Below are 26,863 nucleotides of genomic sequence, written 5' to 3' on the forward strand. Positions count from 1 at the left end.
GAAGTCAGGATGAGTTAAAATGCTTTTGCATATTGAGTAGATATGATTAATAAAACCAGACCTTATGGAGAGCTCTGCCTTTGGCTGTGCTTGGACCAATGACCATTAAAGTTCTTCTGAGTTCTAAACCCTGACTTGCAATTCACAGTCCACAGCTTCCTCTGCTGGTCACTGGCAGGAACATGACCGGAGACCCTGACTTTTCATTCAGGCAGGCACCAGCTCTCATCTATGTTAATAGACTTCAAATGTGGTTTCCACAGCAATGACATTGCTTTCATACAAAAACTCCAAGATGTGTTGGTCTGTATACCTACCTGAGCCTGTCCAATCAGAAGCCAGGGCTGGACCCCAGTATCTGTGTCCAACCCTCCAAGAGACTCTGACACACCCTAAAGATGGAGAACAACTGTTCCAAGTGTGAGGAATAAACACATGAACAAAACTTCTGGGCATGGCTTCCAGGGCCATGCTGTATGGTAAGGATCATAAAGTGAGGTGACACTCTACTGCTTAAACATGCACATATACGTATACACCTATCTAATTTTTCCAGCCAGTGAAAATAAGGCCACAATAAAGAAATGACGAATTTATGTTTTGGTGAAATGCCACCATGTCCTTTGAAGTGAGGCCACATATTAGGAAATTCTGGAATTGTTCAGCTATGATGTAATGTTATAATTTTACTGTGATCAAGTCTAACAGCCTTGGAGACTTTGCTTATCAATGGTGCATCTATTGATTCAGTTTCCTTTCTGGTTGCTGTGATAAAATACTCTGACAAAAGCCCATTGTTGAGGGGAAATCAAGGCAGTGGGAATTTGAGTAACTGCTCACATCACCTCCACAGTTAAGAGCAGAGAGCAATGAACTAATGTATGCATGCTGGTACTCAGCTCACTTTCCACACTCTTGTACAACCCAGGATATTCTATCTAGGGAATGGTGCCACCCACAGTGGGCAGATTTTCCAACTGATCAAGATTATCTCCCACAGGCCAACATAATTTAAGCAATCCTTCATTGAGACTCCCTTCCCAGGTGATTATAGATTGTGTCAATTTGACAATGAAAACTAATCATCAAATAACTACCGTGAAGTCTGCAATGGAGTTTAGATGCTAGAAAATGCTATCCTGTGGTATTGTGCCTGTTTAAAAACCAAGAGCATGACTGGAAATGCCTTGTATCAATTCTACTAAAAGAATGTGACCAGAGGTTGAGGAGTTCAGTTGGCACAGTGCTTGCCCAGTGTGCAGGAAGCTCTGGGTTCTATTTCCAGTACACTATAAAACTTGGTGTGACAGTATATGCCTATAATTCTAGCCCTCTAGAGATAGAGGCAGGAGGATCATGAGTTCAAAATCATCTTCAGATTTTTAGGCTAGCCTGGGCTACCTAAACATGTTTTAAATGACATGGCAGATTTGTGTTGCTTATTCTCTCTTTCATCTTCCCACCCTTCCTCCTTCCTATTCCGCTTCTCTCCCTTTCCTTCTTTCTTGCATTGTGTCAAAATTTTCAGATGAGATGGGACTTTTCTTTCCTCAGCCATCTGTTTAAATTTATCTCATGTACTTGGTTTCTTTTATAGAAAAGAGAAGATGAAGGAATAGGGCCGCCTTATAAACATTCAATGCATGCCGTGGTGAAACATCCTTCATACTTACTGGCTTCCAGTTGCCCAAGCAAACTGACATATACTTTTGCAGATAGGACACCAAGGCTGGGAGTGCTTGACCTAAACCTTGGGAAATAACTGAAGGACTGGGGCAACTGAGCCCAGACTTTATTCCTCCTAGCTCATATCTGGTGCTTATCAGGTGACACCATTGGTTATGCCATCATCCTGTCTTTTCCTTAGCTCAATGTACCTGTGTCTGTGGAGCCCTGGGTCTGTTAACCAGTTTATCTCTGGCCGCATCCCTTTTCTCATTTGGATGTTGCCTCCTACTCTGTCTGTTCATGGCTTTAGTCAAAATACACTGCAGAGGAGGTTCTGAAGATGGACCCAGACATTAGGGTACGCATAGAACTCCCAACAGTAGAATCTGAGATGTCTCATGAGGTGGGGGCATGAAAGTCTCCAGGCTACTCAGTGGGGTGTCAGGGCCTGTACCTAAACACTCACCATTGATGATGTCAGAGCTTGTGTTCAGAGTTCCAACAAAGGGACATTCCAACATCAGGTATAGTAGCAAATGGAATAGCTGCCATTTTCAGGCTAAAGGTTTGGAATTTCTGTTTGAGCAGATAAGATGTGTGTTTCAAACTGGGCATTTTATATGCTGAAGGTAAGTATTCTTGAGAAACAGATTTGTATTGGTGGGTCACTGGAGGTTTCCAGAGCAATAGGAATACTCCATGGATACACATACATCACCAGAACCCACAAAATGTACAATACCCTGAGTGACCCTTGTGTGAACTGGGGTCTTCGGGTAATGACAACACGTCATTGTGGGTTTCTCTATGGTAACAAATGTCTTGTTCTAGAGTGGGATGGTGGTGGTGGGGAGCTGTGTGTGTTAGGGCAAGAATACATGGGGATTCTGTATTCTACTCCATTGTGCTATATAAAAGTAAAACTGCTCTAACAATAAAGTCTATTAACAAAATGAAATTTACCCTTAGAGAAAGGAAAAATTGTTTTTAAAACAAAGTTCTCTCAATCTGTGTATCACATATGACCTCATGTTTGGGAAATTATTGGAAGAATTTGCATATTGGTCTGACATTGTAACTGGCCTGGCAAAAATGAAGATGCTCTAAAGAGACACTTGTCTCTCAACCTGACTATCAGACTATTGAAACAATGTGTCCCAAAGAAGTGGGAATTTCTCCTGGAGTCTCATGCAGGGAGGAGGAAAAGGCACCAGCCAAACAGGGAACTTGTGTCCCAAAAAGATTTCACACAGTTCTAACAACTTGTCAAAACACCTTAAGGACCGAAGCCCAGACACTGATGGGTCAGTGGTGGGCGGGACAGCATCTTGACTGGCACTGCTTGGATGTGAACATCCTTGGGTCTCTACTTAAATGCTGGTCTCACTTCTGGATCCTGAAGATGGACTTGAGGGGTGTGCTGCATCTCTGTCCTTTGTCTCTCTTCCCACTGTGGCGATGCTGAATAAATCTGTTTTCTGCTTTCTAATTTTAATTTAACTCTTTGTATTGGCTTACTGAATATGACTGGTCAGATCTGACTTGGGGCATGGGCTGTGACTCCTACATCCAATAACATTACTTTTGAAAACACAGCTGACCAGATAGTTGGGCACATGAACCAGGAGCAAAGGCTGAATGGCTCCTGGAGCTGTGCAAGTGGCCAGAGAGTGACACCGAGAAAACTGAAAGAATGGAAAACAACCAAACACTCAAGCCCCCGCCACAGCTTTGCAATCATAATCACAATAAAATCTTGTCAGCAATTCCCGATTCAAGACATTGTTCATCTGGTGGGAAAATACACGGATACAGGATATGCCAAACAAACACCGAAGCTAACAAGGCCTTGTTTGACTTGATTTCAGTGAGGTCTGAGATTTCCCAAATCACCTGTTTGTTCCTGGGTGACCCATGGGGTTTGGAATCAGGATGTAAGTTGCTGACTGGTGAGCACCACAGACACCTTAGCCCTGTGCTCTGCAGTTAGAAAGGTTTCTTGAAAGCCTGTCTGGGTCCTTTGCAAACAGCCTGTGCTTGTTGGCTTTTCCAGTGACCTTCTGTTTATTCAAGCCTTTTCTCTTCCTTCTGAGAGAGAAGGCTTAACCTTTTCTTTTCTTTTTTTTTTTTTTTTTTTTGTTATGGTCTGCTTTTCTTTATTACCATTGCAGCTGAGAAGAATAAAAACTCTGAAGACAAAATAAAAGAAAGCAGAGCCCAGGAGAAAGCCTGGGGAGGAGGCGACATTTGCCTGTTGGTGTGTCTGGGTGCGGCTGGCAGCACACACATTCCTGCGCAGCTGTGCTGCTTGAAAACACAGGCTGTCATTTCCCCTGCATGGAGGCATAAACCTCCCAGCAATGTGTGTGGCCTCTGTGAAGACACAGCGTCTGTCCCATTCAGGAACAGCCCTCACTCCGCTGGGGCCCCACGGCAGGCAGGATGTTTGCTGTTTAAATAAATAAACTGATCAGAGGCTTGCTGGCTGTGAAGGCTCCCTGCCCTCCCTCCCACAAGGCAGGCCCCAAAGCAGAGAAAAGGCCCACCAACAGAAAGGAGCTGCCAGCGCCACCCACTGTGACTCACCCTTCTCCTGGTCCCTGACCAAATGGTGCCAGGCAGCCAGCAGTTGTGGTCAGCACTTGGCTATTGGAGGCAGCTGAGTGTGTCACTGGATCTGCGGTGACCAGGGCCTTCCTAGAAATGCCGGGGCAGAGGGGAGAGGGAGGTCCCTTCAAGGCCCCACTGCCGCTATTGCCTAGGTGCTTTGTCTTCCTGTCCTCCTTTTCAGGGAGGAAGTTGAGTAGCTTGTCTTGTTCTTTCATTGGCTTCCCTTCCTGCCAACCTATTGATCTTCTAGGAATCTCAGTCTTTGGGATGTAAGCTTTAGTCCCAAAGGGAACCTTGTCAGAAATACAAATTCTGTCAGAAACCAGCTCCGGGATAGGCTCCACTCTTCGTAGTTACCTGTCTTTCTGGAGTCTCCACACATAAGGTTGAGCAGCTAGACCATGCACACTTGAGAGGAGGGTTCCGTGGGTTCTGTGTACCAGGGGCTTCCTAGGAGCCCCGTGTCTGTCCAGGTACTCGATAACTGCTGATAGATGACACTTGTGGGAGAGCTAACACTTTCGATTGGCGTTTCCTTCTTATTCTTTTCTGAAGTTTTCTCTATCCTTTCCCATGAAGCCCTTCAGGGTTGTTGCTGGAACAGCGATGGGTCTTTGCTACCTACCGATAGATGAGTAGGTGTCTTCTGCTGTGATGGTTCTAATGGGACAAAGATTAAAAAGTAGAAAAATATGGCATCTTAGCTCCACATAATTGAAATAATTAAAACCACAAGTTGTGTTTTGAGGTGGTGTCAATGTGGACACTGGAAGCTGGCATGTGCTAAGAAGGAATGGGAGCTGGGCATGGTGGTACACGCCTCTAATCCCAGCAATCAGGAGGCAGAGGCAGGCACATCTCTGTGAGTTCCAGGCCAGCCTGGTCTACAGAGCAAGTTCCAGGACACCCAGGGCTCTGTCACACAGAGAAACCCTCAAAAAAAAAAAAAAAAAATGGAATGGATTCCTGGACAATCCATCAGGATGGGGACTTTTATATGCATGTTTCACAGAGTTTGTGAGATTTGGTCCTTGTCACAGAGTCTCCCTTGGACCAGGAAGCTGTTTGTGGATCACCTACCCATTGTCCCTGGGGCTCAGAGTCTTGCAGAGGAGGTGAAAAAAATGTAGTCATTTCCCATGCCAGACTAAGATCCCTATATTCTGTTAGTAAAGGAAAAATGATGTCTGCTGGGGGCAGGGGGTGTCTCTGTCTATTCTGGGGACAGGAATGGAGGGGCAGGGAAGGAATGGCATTGAAGCCAGGCCAGCAGTTGGAAACAGAGACTGCAGGGAGGGGAAGGAGACTTCCCTAATCCAAAGTCACAACCAGGTGTATTTAAGAGCACTGAGAACGAATGTTTAAGGTCAGCTTGTACTTCTTCAAGGGCACCGATGAAAACGGTTAAAGTTGGCTCAGGGAATACCCTTCAGCTCTTGTTTGGGCTGAATAATTACCTGTAATAACATGGCAGTGAAAACTGGGCTGTGATTGGGGAAAGAGGCCCCCCACATTCAGGCAGCATCAGAATTGTGATCCAGCAGTGCTGTGTAAGTTTGGCTCCCCTGGAGATTCAGGTGTTAAAAGCTTGACTCCTATCAGTGAAAGGTGACAGACATTTTAGAAGGGGCCTAGCAGGAGAAAGTTAGGTCATTGGGGACAAGCCCTCAGCCCTTAAAGCAGATAATGGGACTCTGGATCCTTCTTCTCCTTTTTGCTTTGGTTATGAGGTTGGTGGTTTTGCTCTACTACACGTTCCTGAATGGTGTGGTAGCTTAACAGGCCTGAAGCTGTGGAGACAACTAGTCATGAAGTGGAACTCTCAAGACTGTGAGCCAAAATGAACCTTTCTGTATACTAACTTAATTACTTCAGGCACCCAGGAAGGACACTGAGGGTATAACAATTGCAAGATGAATAGTGGAAAACAACTTCTCAATTAGCTAGAAATCTCTGAGGTATTCTTTAATTAAATAATTATTTTTTTTATTTTTTTTTTATGTGAGTAGGTGTTTTGCTTGTACATCTGTGCACCACCTGCATTCCTGATGCCCGAGGATGTTAAAAGAAGGCATCAGATCCCCTGGAACTGGAGTTAAAGACAGTTGTAAGCTACCATGTGAGTGCTGGGAATTGAACCCAAGTTCTCTAGAAGACTATCCAAGTGCTCTTAAGTGCTGAGCCATCTCTCTAGCCCTAGGTATTTGTTTTTCAATATGTAGGAAATGTCAGTGTCGGGGTTCACACAGGAGGTCCAGCATTGTGAAGGGGTCTGCAAAACATCCCTCTATGAAGAATCTTAAAGGCACACACCATACTGTCACTGAGGGATATTCTGGCCTACGTCCTCTGCTGCAAGGTTAGCACCAGGGCAGAACTGAATCAAGGAATGTTTTGAGACTGTCTCTCCAGCCAGATCCTCTCAAGTGAGAAATGAGAATCTCTGCTTTTACCTAAGTGACTTGTAAGAATCCAAGTGAGGGGACATGCTTCTGGCTCTGGGCTGAACATGGCTGGGTCCAGGCTGAGGTGCTCAAACAGCCCTCAGGGATGGGTCTTCCCTTTGACACAGATTCAACTTCAAACAACAGAGCTCTGAGAGTTCTTTGAGGGGAAGCATGATACAATAAGAGTCAGGGAGAGCATGGGCTGCCCTTCACACAGGCTGACTCCAGGGCCAAGAGTTAAATTGTGGGAGAGAATCATAGATGAATAGATGGAGGGATGGGCTAGGTACAGAGCTGACCTCCCCATCAATACCAGAAGCAGGAAGACAGAGTAAGGCCTTCTCTAAGGGATACTCCTTTTCCACTTAATCCTGGCCCGTGTCTGTCTGACCATTCATGTTACTGTAACAGAACCCCACAGGTTGGGTGGCTTACATACAAAAGAAACATCTGATGGGCTGACAGGTGCAGAAGTGAAGGAGTCCCTATGAAAGACTGCCTTTTGGTGGCCTCCTAAATTCATATGTTGGATCCTAATCCCAATGAGCTGACATTTGGAGGGTCTTTAGGATGCAATTAGTCCATGAATGTGGGGCCCATGTGAATAGTATTAATGTCCTCACCAGGATAGATAGAGAGTCCATAGAACTAGGTGGCTTTTTTTCTGTGATGCAGAGATACAAGACAGATGCCTGCAACCTCAAAGGCCACCTTCCTCAGAGCCAAGCATGGCTGGTGCTCTGGTCTTAAACTTCTGGCCTCCAGAAAAGTGGGAAATGAATTCTGCTTATTTGCAATAGTGACAGTTTGAATGAGAAATGTCCCCATAGGCTCATATATTTGAACAGCTGATCCCCAGTTGGTTTGAGGTTATGGGATTGAAACCTTGTTGGAAGAAGTATGTCACTCCAGGTGACCTTTAAGAGTTCATATCCTCTATCTCTGGTGCATGAGCTGGCTTTCTGGAGCTCATTCCCTATGGTGGGATACTTTGCTCAGCCTTGATGCAGGGGGAGGGGCTTGGTCCTGTGTGGTGGTATTGTGTTCTCCAAAATATTGTGCACCCTAATAAACTTATCTGGGGTCAAAGAACAGAACAGCCACTAGATACAGAGGCTAGAAAATGGTGGCACTCACACCTTTAATCCTAGCACTCCAGAGGCAGAGATCAACCTGGATCTGTGTGTGTTCAAGGATACAGCCAAGCATGGTGACTCACGCCTTTAATCCCAGGAAGTGAGCCTTTAATCCCAGGGAATGATGGCAGAAAGCAGAAAGGTATATAAGGTGTGAGGACCAGAAACTAGAAGCTTTTAGCTGGTTAAGCTTTTAGGCTTTTGAGCAGCAGTTCAACTGAGAACCATTCTGGATGAGGACTCAGAGGCTTCCAGTCTGAGGAAACAGGATCAGCTGAGGAATTGGCAAGGTGAGGTGGCTGTGGCTTGTTCTGCTTCTCTGATCTTCCAGAGGTCACCCCAATAACTGACTTCAGGTTTGTTTTTATTTATAAGAACTTTTAAGATTCCTGCTACAGTCCTGCCTTAACTTAATGTTACCAGGCTTTGTTGACTCCCCATGGGAGGCCTTACCTTTTTGGAGGAGTGGATGGGAGTGGATTTGAGGAAGGCAGAAGAGGAGAGCTAGAGGAGGGGTGGGAGGGGGAACTGTGGTAGGTATGTAAAATGAATAAAAAATTTAAAAAACTGAAAAAAATTTCATTCAGATGGAATATCATAATGTGTATGTTTTGCCCAGACAATATATGTAACTAGGGAAATCATGCAAAGACAACGTGTTGAAATGAGAAAAAGAAAATAAACATGGGACTCATTAAAAAAAAAAAGAGTTCATATCCTCATCCCACATCCAGTTCATCTCTCAGCTTCCTGTCCAGTGTCCGTTCCTATGCTCTTCACTGTCACAGACTCTCCCTCTGGAGCTCTATGCTCTCAAATAAACTTTTTCTTCCACGAGTTGCTTTTGGTTATGGTGTTCTATCACAGCAACAAAAAGTAACTGATACACCAATCCACAAGTTTTTTGGCCTTAAATAGCAGCCCCAGCTGACTATGCATTCCCCCATTACTTCAGGTATATTCTAAACAGCTTGGCAGCCTGGCTTAGAAACAAAAGGAGGCCAAGTTCTCTGGGATTTCCATGATCAGAGTCCCCAGGCTCTGGGCTGCCTAGCTCTAAGCTTGCTGTGGTCTCTTCATGTGTCCTTGAAAGAGCTACTCTGTGGCACTTTAACTCTGTGGGTAGGAGGATGAGCTGTTCCGTTGGCTTCAGTGACCCTCTTCCTGCCTATTTCCTATATTAGGAACTCTCTCTCCCCTAAACACTACATCACAGAGAGACCACCTCCAACCATTGCAGACCAGGGCAGCCCCCTCCCAGTTCATAGCACTCACCAACACCTGGAATGATAGAATGTGTCTATATCTTTTTTTCCTTCTTTCTGAATCCCTACTGGATGTGCACTTAGAATGGGAAAGCCATGTGTCCTGGACATACTCCAGGCCTTCAGCACCAATACCTTCCCCAGTGCCCTGAGATGGAGGCTCACACCCAGAGGGATCACCTGCTTGGGCTACTTGGCAGGGCTCTTTATAATAGTTATTGGTCCAAATGTGTATTATTGAGAGACTTTCGATTCTATTGGGTAGTCTGCTGGACAGAACAACTTCACCTGCTGTGATAATTTGAATAAGAAACATCTCCCATAGGCACATGCATTTGAACACTTGGTCCCTGTTGGTGATGGTTTTGGGGGAAGTTATGAAGCATTTAGGAGGTGGAGGCTTGATGGACAGCACTAGGGTGGGCTTTGAGGCTCTAAGCCTGGCCCTACCTCTAGTCCCTCTCTTTGCTTTGTTTATGGTTGAATATGTGACCTCTCAACTTTTTACTCCTTGCTGCCATACCTCCCTGCCACAATGCACTCTTATCTACCTGGAACTAGAAGCCAAAATAAACTGTTTCATAAGTTGCCTTTGGTCATGGTGTTTTGTCCTGGCAACAAAGAGTAACAAATACACCTGCAAGAAGAAGATGGGCAAAGTGAGTGAGCGAAGTGGCAGCATATGGAGAGAAGGTAATTACAGCAAGCTTTTCTTTGAAAATAAATAAGTCAAGTAATTTAGTTCTACAAACTTGGATAAGCTGTGAAAATAAGACTTAGTTCAAAGATGAAGAAAAGCCCTTAGTGTCTGGTATTGTTAGAGTAGCCAAGCTCATGTAACCTTCACATTAAGCATAATTTTGATACTGTTTAAACTTTAGAGATAGAATATACAGTGGGCTCAGAAGGCTAATACATCATATGCTCCCATACATATGTTGCTTACCCAGATGAGTTCTTACCTGAAAAACCACACACATGATTTCTACCGAGGACTATGGGGGTCCAGCCCCTTGATAGTCCCTTCCCAGGGTCTGGGAAGAATCTACAACCAGCTGAAGAAAAGAAATGAATCTATGTAAACGAAGTTCCTTAGTCTATACATTTTATTATTCTATCAGTTTTCTCTCTACAAGCTTATACTCTGCTCTCATTTTTAGCTCCTTTCTTGCCTGATTTCTCTCTATATTTATCTACTGTTCCCTCTAGGTTCTATCTTAATTCCTTCATCTAGTTCTTTCCCTTCTAGGTTCTCATCCATCTTGTTCTGTCCCATATCAGCTCCTCTCCCATCTCCTTCTCTCTCATCTTGTTCTTCCTCATCTTGTTCTTCCCCATCTGGCTCTTCTTCATCTTCCATCTCATTCCTCTAGTACTCTCTTCTAGCCCTTCAACCTAGTTCTTCCCCGTCTCAGTTTGTTCCTCTCAAGTTCTTACCCATCTAGTTCTTCCATTCTCTTTTCTCTTCTCTGTCCTCTGTGCCCTGGAAGTCCTGGTATATATACACTTACAAGCAGTATTCCCTTAGCAGTGCAAAGCCAGGCTTCCAGGGTCAAAGGGAGGGGTGATAAGAATCACATAGAGGGGCAATAACTGTTAATTATCATTTGTGATCCCAAAGGGAAGTGACTAATGGAGAAATGAATTAACTAAAGGTTAAATTCAGGTAATATCTAAGAAGAGGGCTCTTATGTGCTCAACTATAATCTTAAATGTGATTGGTAGAAAGTATTAAGAATCTATAAGTTGCTAGGTCAATGGGAGAAAATAAAACTGTCTTCTTTTTTCCTGTGGCTCCTATCTTTCCGAGCTATCTGTCGTTTTTTCTGCAGGGTGGGAAAAAGTGTGCTCGGTCGCTAGGCAACCTGTGTACAGCTAGATGCCTCTGGTGATAGTTAAAGGGAGATCTGGAACTAGAGGTAAGGTTTGGGAAAGCAGGAAGTAAAGCTTAATTGGCACATCTGCCAGGCCTTCTCAAACAGGTTGCCTGGATGCTTAAGTATGTTCTTAGAGAGTACAGAGGTATCTCTGATAAAGTACTTTCCTTCATCTGGGGATGGACCTGGACAGATGCTGCCAATGATGGTAATTACAGGGAGGCTTGAACTGGGGTTCTGGCTGAGCATAGCTGTCAGCACAGAAAGTTATCTAAATATTCCTAGAAGTGGTTAAGTAAAGAGTTAGAGGCCTATAAAGTTAGTAAGGATGTAGGGAAGGAGGGCCTGAGCTAAACTGTGTAAAGCTATTACTTAACATCTACCAGACCTAGGCAGTGTCTCCTTGTGGAATTTACCTTAAATCAGGAGACTTGCATGTGGACTGTTATTACTGCTAGTCTTTGAAAGTGGCCATGGGAGATATCTAATTCCAAAGAAAGCCTTTCCTGGAATGTGTATGTCTAGAGAGTGATCAGTCCACACTGTTAGCCCTTCTTAGGGAAAAATCAACTGGGAAAACTATGAAGGCACACATGATTTTCATAACAGAAGACAGCTGATATATAACAAGCCAAGTAACACCAAAAGCTCCTTGGGATTTGGCTTCCTCTGAAGGAATTCCCTGATCCCTCCAGGTAGTGACTTTGCCATAACCAGCTGAGCTCTTGTGATATATTCCTGAGCCCTGCAGCAGATTTCTATCAAGAACTAAAAGAGAAGTTGCCCTAAATTGCTTTGCCATTTAGTCACCACAAATCTGCGAGGAGGAGCTCCCCCCCCCCCCCCCACCTACTCACTACAATTGCTTGGAAGGCTCTTGAGGAAGATGTTCTGGGTTGGTTTGCCTCATGAAGGCCAGGAAGCAAGAGGGCCAGACAGGAACATCTTGCCAGCTACCCCTTTCTCTAGCTAGACCTTCTTTTCAATAAAACATCATATAATGAATTTATCAATGGTTTAATCTACTGATTAGATCAGAGCCCGTGGGATCAAGTTACTTCCTAATGCCTATCATCTGGCACCCTAGACCCTCAACATGTGAGCCTGTGGAGAACATTTCAAATTCAAACCAAAACTATATGTTGTTAAGTCAGAAGATAAAAGTCCTAAGATGAGTAATAGTACAGCTATGTAACACACACAGTATCCAGAAACAAATCTCTGGGCATGTCTGTGAAGCAGTTTCCAGATTGGGCTAAAACTTTAATTTTTTTTTTTTTTAAGATTTATTTATTATGTATACAGTGTTATGTCTGCAGGCCAGAAGAGGGCACCAGATCTCATTATAGATGGTTGTGAGCCACCATGTGGTTGCTGGGAATTGAACTCAGGACCTCTGGAAGAGCAGTCAGTGCTCTTAACCTCTGAGCCATCTCTCCAGCCCCCTTGTTTTACTTTTTGTCCGTGTGTATATGTGCATACAGATGTATGTGAGAGGTCAGGTCTATGTTGGGTGTCTTTCTCATAGCCTTATGTTATAAGACAGGGTCTCAATCTGAAACTAACAGTCACTGATTGGCTAGACTTGATGCTCAGTGAGCTCCTGGATCCCCTGTCTCTGTTTCCTCACCCTACTATACTGTGTTATAGTGGCAGAAAACTGACAAATACATTTGGTCATATTTATTTCTAATGTTTTTGCATGTTCATGAAGAACAAATTATCTTAAACATTAGAACTAAAAAAAAAATGCCACAATGAGCAAGAATTGGCTTTCAGGGTAACACTGGACCTCTGGGCCAAACCCAGTATGTTTTCGTCTATGGGAAGGTGAGAGGGCCACAGAACAGGCAGAGGAACTAACAGAAACCTTCATAGAGGTGGAGTGAATGTCCTCATCAGCACCTTCCAGTGAAGAGCGATCTCCTCAGCAAGTAGCCATTGGGCTGATCAGACAGCTGAGCCTCAGTTCCCTGAACAAGCCAATCAGAAGGTGCCTTTGTCCCTTTAACAGCCTTTGAACTCATATTAGCCACTGTTTCAATCTGTTAGAACATTTTGTAAAATTCCACAACAGGACAGTTTCAGAGCGTCTCCTATGCCATGCAGTTTATCTTCAGATGAACAGGAGTGACGAGAAAGACCTCCTCCCTTGGGGTATGGACTGCAGTTCTCTGCCATGATCGCTTGCTTAACAGAGAGCTGAAGAGTGCGAACAAACTGGGAGGCCTGTGATTCCTAAATCACGTTGCCTTCACCACGCTCACCCATCGCTGGAGACAATTGCTCTACACTTTTCTTGATGGACTTTTAATTTCACAAATATTTCTTCAATCAGATTTAGTCTTCTGGGAAGAACTGCAGCCTCTTGGCAATGAAATAAAGACAAAGAACCCTTGGCTTCATCTATCTAACTGTGCTGTCAAAAGTGGTGGGAAAAAAAATCACAAAAGTAGCACATTTAATAACTCCATCAGGCTCCCTCTACGCACACAATACAATACAAGTAGAAAGCTTTCCAATAGCCTGCTTTTTTTCCTTCTTTTTTGTTTTCTTGGAAGGGTCCTTTTGTACCTGTCACTCAGATAAATAAAAGAACTTCTTTGATCTACTGAAACAGTTTTCAGTAAATGATTTTGGAAATTTATTGATTCAACTTTACTTTCTGTGGACTCAACTTCTGTAAGGAATTGTCTTTAAAGTATGTCGTCCTGAAATTGCTGAGTGAGAGTGTGTTATTTGGGTGTGCCATGTCTCTTTAGAACTTTCTTCGCTTTTTCATTTTAAACAGTGTGTTAAATCTGTATCAACTGCCATCTACTGCATACAAATGGTAAGTCATTAGGAATTGGTTTAATACTATGTGGTTCTCCCCTAGGGCCCATGTCCTTAGCCATAGGTTCTTGCTGTATAACAGTGTCAGATGTGTGTTCTTTCTTGTGGAGCTGACCTTAAATTCAATGAGAAAGTAGTTGTTTACTCCCATAATATTCATGCCACTATTGTGTAGCTAGAGTTTTCCTGCCTGGCCCATGGTCAGGGCAAATCTCTCTCACCCGCCAGTCCCACAGCCACTCAGACCCGATCAAGTAAACACAGAGACTTATATTAGTTACAAACTGTATGGCCGTGGCAGGCTTCTTGCTAACTGTTCTTATATCTTAAATTAATCCATTTCCATTAATCTATACCTTGCCACATGGCTCGTGGCTTACCGGGATCTTCCCATGCGGTTTGTCATGGTGGCGGCTGGCAGTGTCTCTCTGACTCAGCCTTCCACTTCCCAGCTTTATTCTCCTCCTTGCCCCGCCTATACTTCCTGCCTAGCCAACGGCCAATCAGTGTTTTATTGATTAATTAGCAACACATTTGCCATACATCCCACAGCACTATTGTATCAGTGGGCATATCTTGCCAGGTTGGTCATTATTGTATCTTATAGAATACACAGCTAGATAATATTGATGGTTACTTTTCTTCTCCAGTGGTGTACATAGCACCTTCCAGCACTATGAAAGCTAGCCTGTAGAGATGACGCTTCCAGGTAAATGCCAACATCAATTTCTCCATGTTCTATGACTCAAGTATATGATTTCTTTAGCAAAAGACACTTATTGTGAAGTTCTGGAGGGTAAACAAGAGAAAAGACAACAGCCCATAATGTTTGAGAATCTATGGGACCTCACCGACCAACAAATCAAAAGAAGAATCCTATTTCTGGTACTGAACATTTTATTTGTCAGTCTGTGATATCTAGTAGGGGTGTTGTTGCCTTATAAGTTAACTCATTTAAACTCTTTTTATATATGTATATGTTTATATTTTAGGAAGCTTCTGAAGTAGTTTTTCATATGACTTTTTCAGGAGATCTTTAGTGTTACAGGGACACACAACTGGTCAAGGTGCAGAGTGCTCAAGAAATGGAACACCTATATCACACTCTCTCCCCACAAGGCTCAGGGATCATTGCAGAAGAAGGGACAGAAATACCGTATGGGTCAGAAGCAGTGGATGACTACAATGAAACCGTGTTTTCCAGTCATAACAGAACACGTGCGTAGGACCTGTCCAAGCCTAAGCCAGAAAATCTCAGCACAGATGGGGTGGTGGGTAGTCATGAAGCCCACCCCAAAATGAGAAGTTATTGGTAATTTATAGCTTCCAGGATAGGGAGAGTTAATTTTCTTTAGGGGTGTGGCTGTTGGTAGGCCAAATATGTTCATTAGATGGTTACACACCCAAGAGCACATAGGCAGCACTAATTGGATTTGATGTCTATGAAAAGAAACTGAACACAAAGTTGCGTGGGTATGGAATAGGGGGTGGATCTGGGAGGACTTGGGGAAGGGTATGAATATGATCAAAATATAGTGTATGAAGTTCTAAAAAATTAATTAAAATATATTTTAAAACCTGGATCAAACATGTTTTTTTTTTTTTCCTCAGTCATGTTGTTGTACCTCATTTGGGATTTACTTTTCTTTTTACGAAATCTGGAGATGACATTGGGGCTGGGGAGATGACTCTGCAGTTAGAGCACCAGCTGCTCTTGCAGAGGACAAAAGTTCAGCACCCACAACAGGTGGCTCACAACTGCCAGTAATTCCAGCTCCAGGGAGATCCAAGGACACCTTCACTCACATGCACACATACTCTCTCTCACACATATACATGCAATTTAAAAAATAAAAAGGAAATTTGTAAGTGACAAAGATGACATTCATCCTCACAGATGAGAATTCCTAAAAAGAATATTTTCTTTCTTTCTTTTTTTTCCTTTTGGTTTTTCAAGACAGAGTTTCTCTGTGCAGCTTTGGCGTCTTTCCTGGAACTCACTCTGTAGCCCAAACTGGCCTCGAATTCACACAGAGATCTGCCTGCCTCTGCCTGGGATTAAGGGCGTGCGCCACCACCGCCTTGCTACAATATTTTCTTAAAGGCTAATGTCCTGTGCAGAATTAAGTAACCCAAAATGCAGCTATGTGCTGATTATTTTGTGTATAGCCAATATAATCATTAAAGTTTGTGTTTAATATTATCAATATTTCTATTCAAAAGTAATTCTCTGGGTTTAATCATAGTTTTATTTGTTGATTGCTATTTTCTTCTGTATAGTTGAAATTTCAGCAAAAGACTTTTTTTTTTTTAAAGGAAGTAACATTCTAGGTTACTTAGTTAAAAGCATGGCTTGATATTAGTATTAATAACAACAACTTTCCTGTTTAATGACTTTAGTTAGCTATTTTAGTTATTTATAGTTATTGTTTTTGCATGAAATGGTTGCAATTTATTTATTCAACATAATACTGGGTATTTTAGGCTATGCAGATGAGAGTGTCTCTGTGCTCACCCTTCAATGATGTCACTGTAGTGTAGGAGCAGCCATATGTAGTATAGGGCATATAAGTTGTTGTGTCCCAGTAACTGTTTTTATGAAATTGGACTTGGGCTACAACTGGCCATAAGTCACAGTTTGTTGACCCTTCAATAGGAAAAGATAGTATTACAAACACATAAAATTTCCTAAGTTAATATCTAACTTAAGAGCAGTTTGAATTAGAAATTTGGAATATTTGAGTTTTGAGCTTGTAGAATGGGGAGCTTTTGAAAGCAAGATGGAAACCCTAAGAGTTTGTGGGGAAAGTCTCATAATTTGACTACATAAAAAAGAGAGATGGCTCAGAGGTTATAAGAACACATTGCTCTTACAAAGGACTCAGGTTGGGTTCCTAGTACCCATATGGTGGCTCAAAACTGCCAGTTCCAGTTCCAGGGTATCTGCTGCCCTCTTCTGGTCTCCTTAGGATCCGGTTGCACATATAACTCATGTACATACACATAAGGTTTTTTTTTGTTTGTTTTTTAAAGACAGAGTTTCTCGGTGTAGCCCTGGCTGTCCTAGAACTCTCTGCAGACCAGGCTGGCCTCAGACTCAGAGATCTGCCTCCTCAGCCTCCCAAGTACTGGTATTAAAGGTGTGCATCATTGTACCCAGCCATTTAAGTTTTTTTTTTAATCTAAAAAAAAAAATAGACATTTTTGCATGAAAAAAGATAGTACACAAACATTAACAAGGTGATAAGACCAGAGAAAAATATCACTGACATTGAGAAGCTCTTCCAAATTATTGAGCAAAAATGTAGGAAAGTGGATGATTCCCTGAAGTCAAAATAAAAGTGAATATCAAACATTTGAACATGTGTTCGATGTGACCAGCAGTTGGTAAGATGTTAATTATAAAATAAAGATCTGAAGGCTTGCTGATTAGGTTGGGATAAAAGTAAATTGATAGTATTTAATTCCAGTGAAATGACTTGCTAGTGAGTCTGAACTGGCATACAACTGAAGGAAAGAATCTGGTGCCACCTGTAGGATTTAAAAAAAAAAGGCAAATTTGTAATGATGAATTGTTGTGGAATATTATTTTAAGATGTGTTACATTTGTTTATGCTGTGGAATATTTGTTTAATGATGCAAAGATGTGTTGCATCACTTTATGTTGCATTTGTTTAACTCTGTGAACCTGTGTCACTTTGCCTGTCTAAAACACCTGATTTGTCTAATAAAGAGCTGAATGGCCAATAGCAAGGCAGGAGAAAGGATAGGTGGGGCTGGCAGACAGAGAATAAATAAGAAGAGAAGGACATACGAGGGGGATCAAGGAATGAGAAAAGGAGGAGGACTGCAGGGGCCAGCCACCCAGCTACATAGCCAGCCATGGAGTAAGAGAGAAAGTAAGATTACAGAAGTAAGAGAAGACAAAGGCTAGGAGGCAAAAGATAAAAGGGATAATTTAAAGAAAAGCTGGCTAGAAACAAGCCAAGATCAGACCAGGCATTTATAATTAAGAATAAGCCTTGTGTGTGATTTATTTGGGAACTGGGTGGCAGGCCCCCCAAAGAACAAAGAGCCAAAAGAGTAAAAAACAACCAACAACAATGAATTACCTACAAATTAAAGGGACAAGACACTGTGTATTAAAACTTATGAGGTACAGGTACAGCTGTATTCTTAGGAGATTTACAGTCTTAAAAATGTTTTTGTCTTCTAAGCCAGGTTGGTGGCACATGCCTTTAATCCCAGCACTTGGGAGGCAGAGGCAAATGAATCTCTGTGAATTAGAGGCTAATCTGGTTTATACAGTGAGGTCCAGGACAGCCAGAGCTATAGAGTGGGACCTTGTCTCAAACAAACAAATAATAAAAAAGTTTGTGCTTTCTGTGTGGACACCTCACTGTTGCCGCATGCTTGTGTGTCCCTGCACGTTGTCAGTCAGCACAGTCCTCAGTCCTGATCAGAAGAGGTTTTTTTTTTTTTTTTTTTTTTTTTTTTTGCCGCAGACAGCAGAGAACCAGAGGTGAGAGTGGGCTGGGGTGGGGTGGGGATAGGGGTAAGAATGAGATGGGAGAAATGGTTTCTTAAGAGGTCTCTTTTCTGTTGTTTTAACAATCATGCAATATCACTTGGCAGTTAATGATGGTAAATGAGGTTAGCTTGTGCATTTCCACATCCTGGAGTGATGGCAGCCTTTCTGTCAATCCAGGCTGGAAGGTGTGAAGAATAAATATAACAATTCTGTCTTATGTCATGTCTGTCTCTTCAGAGATGAACACACATCTGCTATCCCTTTCACCTAGCAACTACCCACAGCCTAAAGGCACCTATGAATCAGTCCTGCTAAGTCATCTCTCACAGCCAAATTAGTGTGTGACAAGACCCAGATCAAACAGTCCCGGTGGGAACTGGATGCAGCCAAGTGAAAAGAATGGAATTTTGTCTGTATGGGTGACTCTGGGTGTGGACAAAAGGCCTAGAAGCTTGCTTCTCTCAGCATCTTTAGCAGGAAGAAATTCCTTTCCCTGTCCACCTGCTTTTCAGACTTCTACCTCATCACATCTGCACTGTACCTCCACACCCAGAATGGGGATAAAGGAGTGCCAGACTCCGCATAGTATATTTTACTTTCATCTCTTATGACATTATTTTACAATAGTCTTTGATGTGGTAGGGCTTCTGAGGGAAGGAGACTCAGGTAATGCTTTGACCTAGCTGCTCAGCCATCTAATGTCTCTTCTGCCTCTCAGACAGGCCCAGGAGTGGTTCAGTTCTCTGCTATCCTCTCCAGATCAGGCCATTTCTTCCAAGAGGCTGAATTAGTCCCATTCCAGGAAGAGGCCAAAGAGAGTTCTGGCTATCTTTTATATATTTTTGCCCTGAGGTTTTCACCATGGGAGCACCAGAAAGCCAACTCCAGAGTGTCACAGGGCTCAGCTCTTCCTGTGGCTTCACTCCCTCCCGGATGTGGTCCCCAGCAGGCTTGTGAGGCCTGGTGATTTAGAGCCCATCAGAAATCCAAAACCTGTAAACACGGAGACAGCAGTCAGTGGAGGGACGTGAGAAACTCGAAAATGAACAACAAATGCAGGGAGAGAAAGGCCAGACCTGCTGGACTGGTGCTTTTCATGACTGTGGAGAGGAGTTCAATCCTGCTCTCAAACCATATGGCATCCTGAACATGAGCCGGGGACAGGCTGGGAGGTACTTGGCGGCTGACCATGGAAACATAAACGCAAGGCATTTTGTTTCCTTGTGTGTGCTTTTTTCCTTTTAAATATTTACTTTTTGCATTTTGCCAGGACAGAGTTTCCATCCCATATGCAGAACAGGCTGTTTTTGCAAATGGGGGCAGGGGTTGGAAAGAGGCAGCTTGACTCCAAGGACTTGTAATAGGATTCTATCTCATCCAAGGGCTCTTTCACCCTCTTCCCTGGACAGTGCTGAGCAGAGACCTGTGCATGCCTAGTGTATGGGTCTGTCGGGTTCTGGAATAAAGGGTGAGTGTTATTGCTCTCTGTTCATGCTCTTCCTCCCCTCCCAGGAACCCACACCACACCCATAGAGCATCCAAGGAGAAAGCTGACAAGCTGGTAGAAAATGCATAGGCATTCAGTGGGTAGTCCCTACCCTCCAAAGTCCCCACTAGGACTGAGGCCACAGATTGTGAGCAAACCACACTGGTAGAAACAGTCTCTCTGGTTTGGAGGCTTCAGATGGGTCAATGTTCACAAAATCTCCACTGTGGAGGCAGGTATGGGGAGAAAGGTAGACAGGAGTTGTGTGGCAGAGGGGTAGAAGCTAAAGAAGTGAATAGGGTGCCAGCCATTTCCAAAATGAAATAGAAATGTACCATATAAAAATAAATAAGTTAGTCCTGGGCCATGAGCCATGTTTGAACCAAAATAATATAAGCAATCAAATGCTCACTGTCTCTGGTTCTCTCAGGCTTCCAAACACATTACTTAGTAGAAGATGGACATTCTGTCATGAAGGAGGACAGTGGTTGCACAATGCTGGCCACGTGGTTGGAAGGCAGGCTTAGAACTGGCAAAAACAGATGTCCTGAATTAAAAACATTCAATCCTGGCATTTCCCCCTCAATTGAGGGATGAAGGATGGAAGAAGCATCCTAACATTCCCAGGTCACCTATGAGCCCTTCCATTTGTTCAACATGCAACCAAAAGAGGAACTGGCTCTAGAGGGGAGTGTATGTGTGAACATCTAGACAGGTATGTGGCTTCCATCTGAGACTGACTCACTAGGTCTGAGATAAACCCTAGAGTATCCCTGACACGTTTCTAGATGTTGATGCTGGTCTGTGGGCCACACCTGAGTCGTGTTGTTCTCATGTGCCTGCCTGACATTCTTGTTACATTAGTTAACTGGAGTGGCTAGATGCTAGTATTATTACTAACTTTGTGTGTGTGTGTGTGTGTGTGTGTGTGTGTGTGTGTGTGTGTGCATATATGCATGCACATGTGTGGAGGTATGCATGTACATGGTACACATACATATGGAGGCTAGAGATTAATACTGGGTGTCTTCCTTATTACTACTCTCTACCTTATTTCGGGGGCCAGGGTCTCTCACTAACCCTAGAATTCATTATTTCAGCTAGACTGGCTGGCTGCTGAGCTGCAGTAATCTGCTTGTCTCTGTCTCCCTGGAATTACAGACACAGCTGCCAGCCAGGCTTGTACGTGGGGGGCTGGGGATCTGAACTCAGGTCCTCATGTTTGTGTCACAGTTAGTTTACCTACCGTCTTAGTTAGGGTTGCTGTTGTTATGATGAAACGCCATGACCAAAAGCAACTTGAGGAAAGGATTTATTTTGCTCACAGTTCCATATAACAGTTCATCATCCAAAGCTGTGAGGGCAGGAACTCATGCAGGGCAGGAACCTGGAGGCAGGAGCTGATGCAGCAGTCGTGGAGGAGAGCTGCTTACTGGTTTTCTCATCATGGCTTGCTCAGCCTGCTTTCTTATAGAACCCAGGACCACAAGCCTAGGGAGGGCCCCACCCACAATGGGCTGAGCCTTTCCCCATGAATCACTAATTAAGAAAATAGCCTACAGGTTTGCCTACAGCCCAGTCTTATGGAGGCATTTTCTCAATTGAGGTTTCTTCCTCTCTGATGACTTTCATACTTAGTTATTCCCCCAGCTGCTAGAGTAGTTGGATTCTGAGGCCCCAGCCTCCAAATCACAGTGCTTTCTCTACCAGTCATGGTATCACACCAGCTGAGGCCAGATCTGACCTCAGAATCCTCTCTGGCACCGTTCTCTCGGCATCCACCATAAAAACTAGAACTGGCATCTTTGAATTGGTCGAATTAAAGACCTAGATTTGATCATAGATGGGCTGCTACCTGGGCATGGAGAACTGGCTGTGGGTTTTATCTGAGTTTCTTCTCTGCACTGAGAGGACTGGATGAGGAGAGTAGTTCTCAGTGGTACAATTCTTAGATGCATCATCTAGTCTGCTTGGCTTGCCGTAGCAAAATGCCATGAGCTGGGGAGGCTAAACAAAAATTTATTTCCTACAGTTCTGGAAATGGAAGGTCCAAGCTCAAGGCACTGGCCAAGATCAAGGTGCTGGCCCATGCTCTTCCTGGTGAGAGCCTTCTCCATGGCTTGTAGATGTCTGGCTTCTCACTGTGCTGGTCTAGAGACTGGAAGTCCAAGTCCAACCTGATCATAGGTCTAATTTCCCTTTTCTTCTTGGTGTGTAAGTGAGTTATGTAGATGTAATTCTGAATGGTCTTTTAAATAAGAAACACGGAGCCAAATGCAGAGCTAAAAGCCCAAGAGGTCAGAGCACTAGCGAATAGCCCTTAGCTCACCAGCCACTGCTGTCTTCCCCTGAGAAAAGAGATCTACTTCCTGTGTGTCTGTATTTTTTATTGACTTTCTGTTCTGCCTTCTCATTGGTTCTAAACCCAACCACGTGACTTCCTCGTCACTGCCTGTCTATACAGACCTCCAGGTCTCTATGGTTGGTATTGAGATTAAAGGTGTGTGTCTCCATGCTGGCTGTGTCCTTGAACACACAGAGATTCTGCCTGTCATGTGATAGGGATTAAGGGCGTGTGCTACCACTGCCAGACTTCTGCTATGGCTTGCTATTAGCTCTGACCCCCAGGCAACTTATTTATTAACATACAAATAAAATCACATTTCAGCACAAATAAAATATCACCATAAAGTTATTTTTCACTATGTGTTTGCATGGTCATCCATAGGTAGCATGTGCATACTGTCTTTACATGGAAGGGCACTAATCCCATCATGGGGCCCTCTCCTTGTGATTGCATCTAAATCTAATCCCTACCTTGAAATATTACCACATACTGGGTAAAGGCTTCAAAATACAAGTTGGGTAGGGAATGAGTCAGCTCATCACATGTATAAGAGCCTGTTGGCTTTTTTCTCCCTTTGGTTTTCAAGACAGCGTTTCTCTATGCAGCCCCGGCTGTTCTGGAACTTGCTCTGTAGACCAGGCTGTCCTCGAATTCAGAGATCTGCCTGTCTCTGCCTCCCAAGTGATGGGGTTAAAGGCATGAGCCACCATGCTCACTTGTTTGGCTTTTTGAAACAGACTTCTAGGTTCTTCCTTCAGAGTTTCTGACTGATTCTGCATAGGATCCAGGTGTTCTGTTTTTTTTGTGGGTACCTGCTTGATCCTCAGATTCATTCCGGTAGAAGACCTAAGTTCATTGATGACTGAGCTCCCATTATTGATCAGTGAGGGAGCTGTTTGGGCCTCCAGTCTGCAGGGCCACTGCCCATCTCAGTGGAACCACTCAGCCCATCTCTCTTGGTAACAACTTGTTCTGGACAAAGAGCCCAGGGAGGGGCTTGGGGTTTTATTAGCATGCCCAAAACCTAGCGCCAGGAGCCAGGCACACAGTAGGCACATAATCAATGTTTGTTGAGGGTCTTGCCTGGGACCCATTTTAATTTTCAAAAGTCTTTGAAACCGTCAAATAATCTTTAGGGATCTCTCAGAGGGGTGGTGTGACATGATTTAGGGGAGAGCAGTCCAGCTGCTTTGTTTTCGCTGTCCAGCAGGCTTCAACAACAGTAGGGACATTTACATTTCCCTCATCTCTCTGAGCAGCAGAAAGCAAAACAACTTGCGCTGTGACCAGAAAATGAATATAAACAAGCACAAAGATCAGAGCTGGTCCTCTGAGCCCTCAGGCCAGCTGCTTCCTTTATCCTCCCGCTGGCTGCAGGGCCAATGAAAGGAGCCAGTTAGGAGTGGGGCTGAGTTCTTCAGGACCTTGCAACCCGGAGGGAAGTGGGGCACCTTTCTCCCTTCTTCTCATCCCATGAGGAGTAAGGAAGTGAGGAAAGGGAAGACGGTGGGGAGAGTTAGGTGTGGGGCTACAAAAGATGACACGAAAAGTATTAGGTATGGCGTGGAACAAGGAGGAAAATTCCTGGACAAGTCATGAGATGTCGCCACTTACCTGTCAGAGCAGCTGAAACACAGAGCAGACAGATGCCAACGCTGGTGACAACGGGAAAAGCCAGTTTCTTCTCACAGGTTCTTGGTGGGTGTGAAGTGGCACAAAGGTTTCCAGGCTTGGAGACAGTTCAGTTTATAATATTTTGACTTTACAATTGCACAACGTGGAGCCGTATTCAGCAGAACCATGACTTGACTTTTTAATTGAATTCATTTTTTTCAAAGGATAAGGTCTTAACTCGCTATTCAAGGATAACATTAAACTTCTGATCCTCCTGCCTTCATCTTTGAGTGCTGAGGTCAACACACCCAGTTTTATTTAGTTCCTTGGATCAAACACAGAGCTCTTTACATACTAGGGAATCACTCTACCAATATGAGCTATACCTCCAACCCTGACTTTATTTATTTATTTATTTAGCTATAGCATCTCACTTTGTAGCCTTGGCTAGTCTCTAACTTGCTATGTAGAGCAGACTGGAGTTGAACTGACAGAGATCTGCCTGCCTCTGCCTCTGAGTGCTGGGATTAAAGGCAAGCGCTACCACGCTTGGCCCAACCCTGACTTTTGACCTTTCCATAAGCTAGTAGTATGTGAACCAGCAAGCTGCAAGCTTCCAGCCAGTCCCTGGGACGTAGAAGAAAATAACCTGTGGTGTGCTGTGCTTCGACTCTGATGCTCAGTTAGGTGACCACTGTTGCATTTTGCATTCTCTCAGTAGTGCGTGCTGTTTCTCTGTGTCCTCACCAATTGTTGGGGTTTGGAAGGAGATCATTGTTTCTTTGTCTTCCCATTTTCTAATTAGAAAACCTAAAGAGTGCCAAGCGGCTTCTAAAAACTTCTGTGGTTTTGACTTGTATTTCCATAAAAATTTTGTATTGAACATCCTCTCTTGTGTTTGTCAGCCATTTGTACATTAACTTTTAAGGAATGTCTATTCAAGTCTTTTGTGTATGAAGATTCATCAAAAACCCAAGCCTAGAATTACCATATAATCCAGGAACATAAGAAGACCTTAGTTCAGTCCCTAGAAGCAGCACAAAAAGGATGGGTATGTTGGCATCTAGATCAGAATCTCAGTCCTGGGGAGGTAGAGACAATCAGATCCCTAGGCACCTGGGCCAGCCAGCTTAGCCTAAAACCAATGAGAGACCTGAGGAGTCACATCTAAGGTTGTCCTCTGCTAGCCATATTCACATATTCGTATACGCAGATATACCTCCACACATATACACCTACATACATATAAATGAACACACTAAATTATTTAACTGATAGATTAAAAATGATTTAATGAACAGAGCTTCTGAAAGATGGAGACACTAATAGTTCATGTTCACGAGAACTTGAATTCTGATACTGATGCACAACAGAGTGAAATTGGAGATTCATGCTTCACAACTTCATATAAGAATGGAAATGTCCATCAGTGGACCATAACCAGAAGGGATGTTAGTCCTTATGCACTACAATTTCTGCATCTTTCATGGCAGCAAAATTACACTTGGGAAGTCAGGTGTCAATCTAAGAACATACAGATGACTCCGGGCTGGGATTAGAACCCACACCTAAGTTTCTACTTCCTTGTTCTCTTAATACAACCGTGATGGATTTTATTGTGGGACATATTACACATGGAAATGATAGATGCCAGTTATATCTTTGCACCTGCAGCCAAAGCACACGAATTAATGGTAAAAATATCCTTGAACATTTAAAGTAGCAGGTCTGTGGATGTAAATATTTTCATGCAGGATGAGCAGAGATGTAGATGACTGTTTGTGGTATGGAATAAACAGAGACCACCCAAGGAGAGCAAGCAAAGGCTATTTATTCAAAGCTTGCTGCAGTGGGGAGTAGGCCACCAGGGCTTGCATTTGGCAGCTACTCAAAGGCCAGCAGAGAAGTGGAGAGAGTTTACAGTGGAAACGGGGAAGGTTCCAGGTGCTCTCTGAGGGCAGACTGTTGGTAAGGCTGCACACAGCTAAGAGGCTATGCACAGTGATGGATTAGGAGCCTGCCCGGCTTTCTCTAACAGCTCCTAAACTGGAAGTGGGAATAAAAATGAGGAAACTTGTCAGTAAGTCAAATCCAGCTGACTTGGAGGCTATTGTTACAGAAGTTGTCTGCTTCCTGGATCAGTTGCTGGAGACGTGGTCTGGTCTGAGTTGAAGAAGGCTGGCTGGCTTCCTGGGATGGCTTCTGTAGGTCATGGGCTGGCATTCTGGGCTAGTTGCTGCAGACTGGATTTGGCCTCTGTGCTTATATCTAGGAAAACTGTGTCTAGTTTTCTCCTTCACTTGCTCCTTACAAGTTCCAAGGCCCAGAGAGGAATGTGATCTGTGTCCCCATCTTCTGAGACAGAGCCTCTGTCATGTACATTATCAGCACAGCCTACTTTAAGCCTCTCAATTTCCTGTTTAAAAAGGTGTTGATGGAAGGCCTTTCCTTCTTCTAGTGTCTTCCTCAATTTCTTAAAGTGTTTGCTTGTGGAGGTTCTTTCATTTACTCGGTTGGGCTTACTCTCAAGTATTTTATTTTATTTATTTTTGTAGCTATTGTGAATGACATTTCTCCCTGGATTCTTTTTCATTTTGTTTGACATTGGTATATTAAAAGGCTGCTGACTTTGGGTGTTAATTGTGTCCTCCTACTTTGCTCACGTTTGCTGATGGAGTCGCCAGGGTCTTACCACAGATGTGCGTCATCTGCAGATAGGGTCATTTGACTTCTTTCCTGTTTGCATTACTTTTGTCTGCTTCTCCTGACTTACTGCTCTTGCTAAGACTTCCATCACGGTGCTGCATAGGTGTGGAGAGAGTGCTCACTCTTGTCCTGTTGCCGATCTTTGTGGGAACACTTGGACTTTTTCTCCATTTAGCACATGCTGGTTGAGTTTGCTGTATGTACCCTTTGTTATGTCAAGGTGTGCTCCTTCCATCCCTTGCCTCTTCAGGACTTGAATAATGAAGAGATGTACCTGGTCTGGACCTCTCAGCTGGCCTTCAGCCCTTCATGAACCATGCCTGCCATGCTCAGGCTGGTGT

This window comes from Peromyscus eremicus, chromosome 5, assembly GCF_949786415.1.
Source record: "Peromyscus eremicus chromosome 5, PerEre_H2_v1, whole genome shotgun sequence".
Classification (NCBI taxonomy): domain Eukaryota; kingdom Metazoa; phylum Chordata; class Mammalia; order Rodentia; family Cricetidae; genus Peromyscus; species Peromyscus eremicus.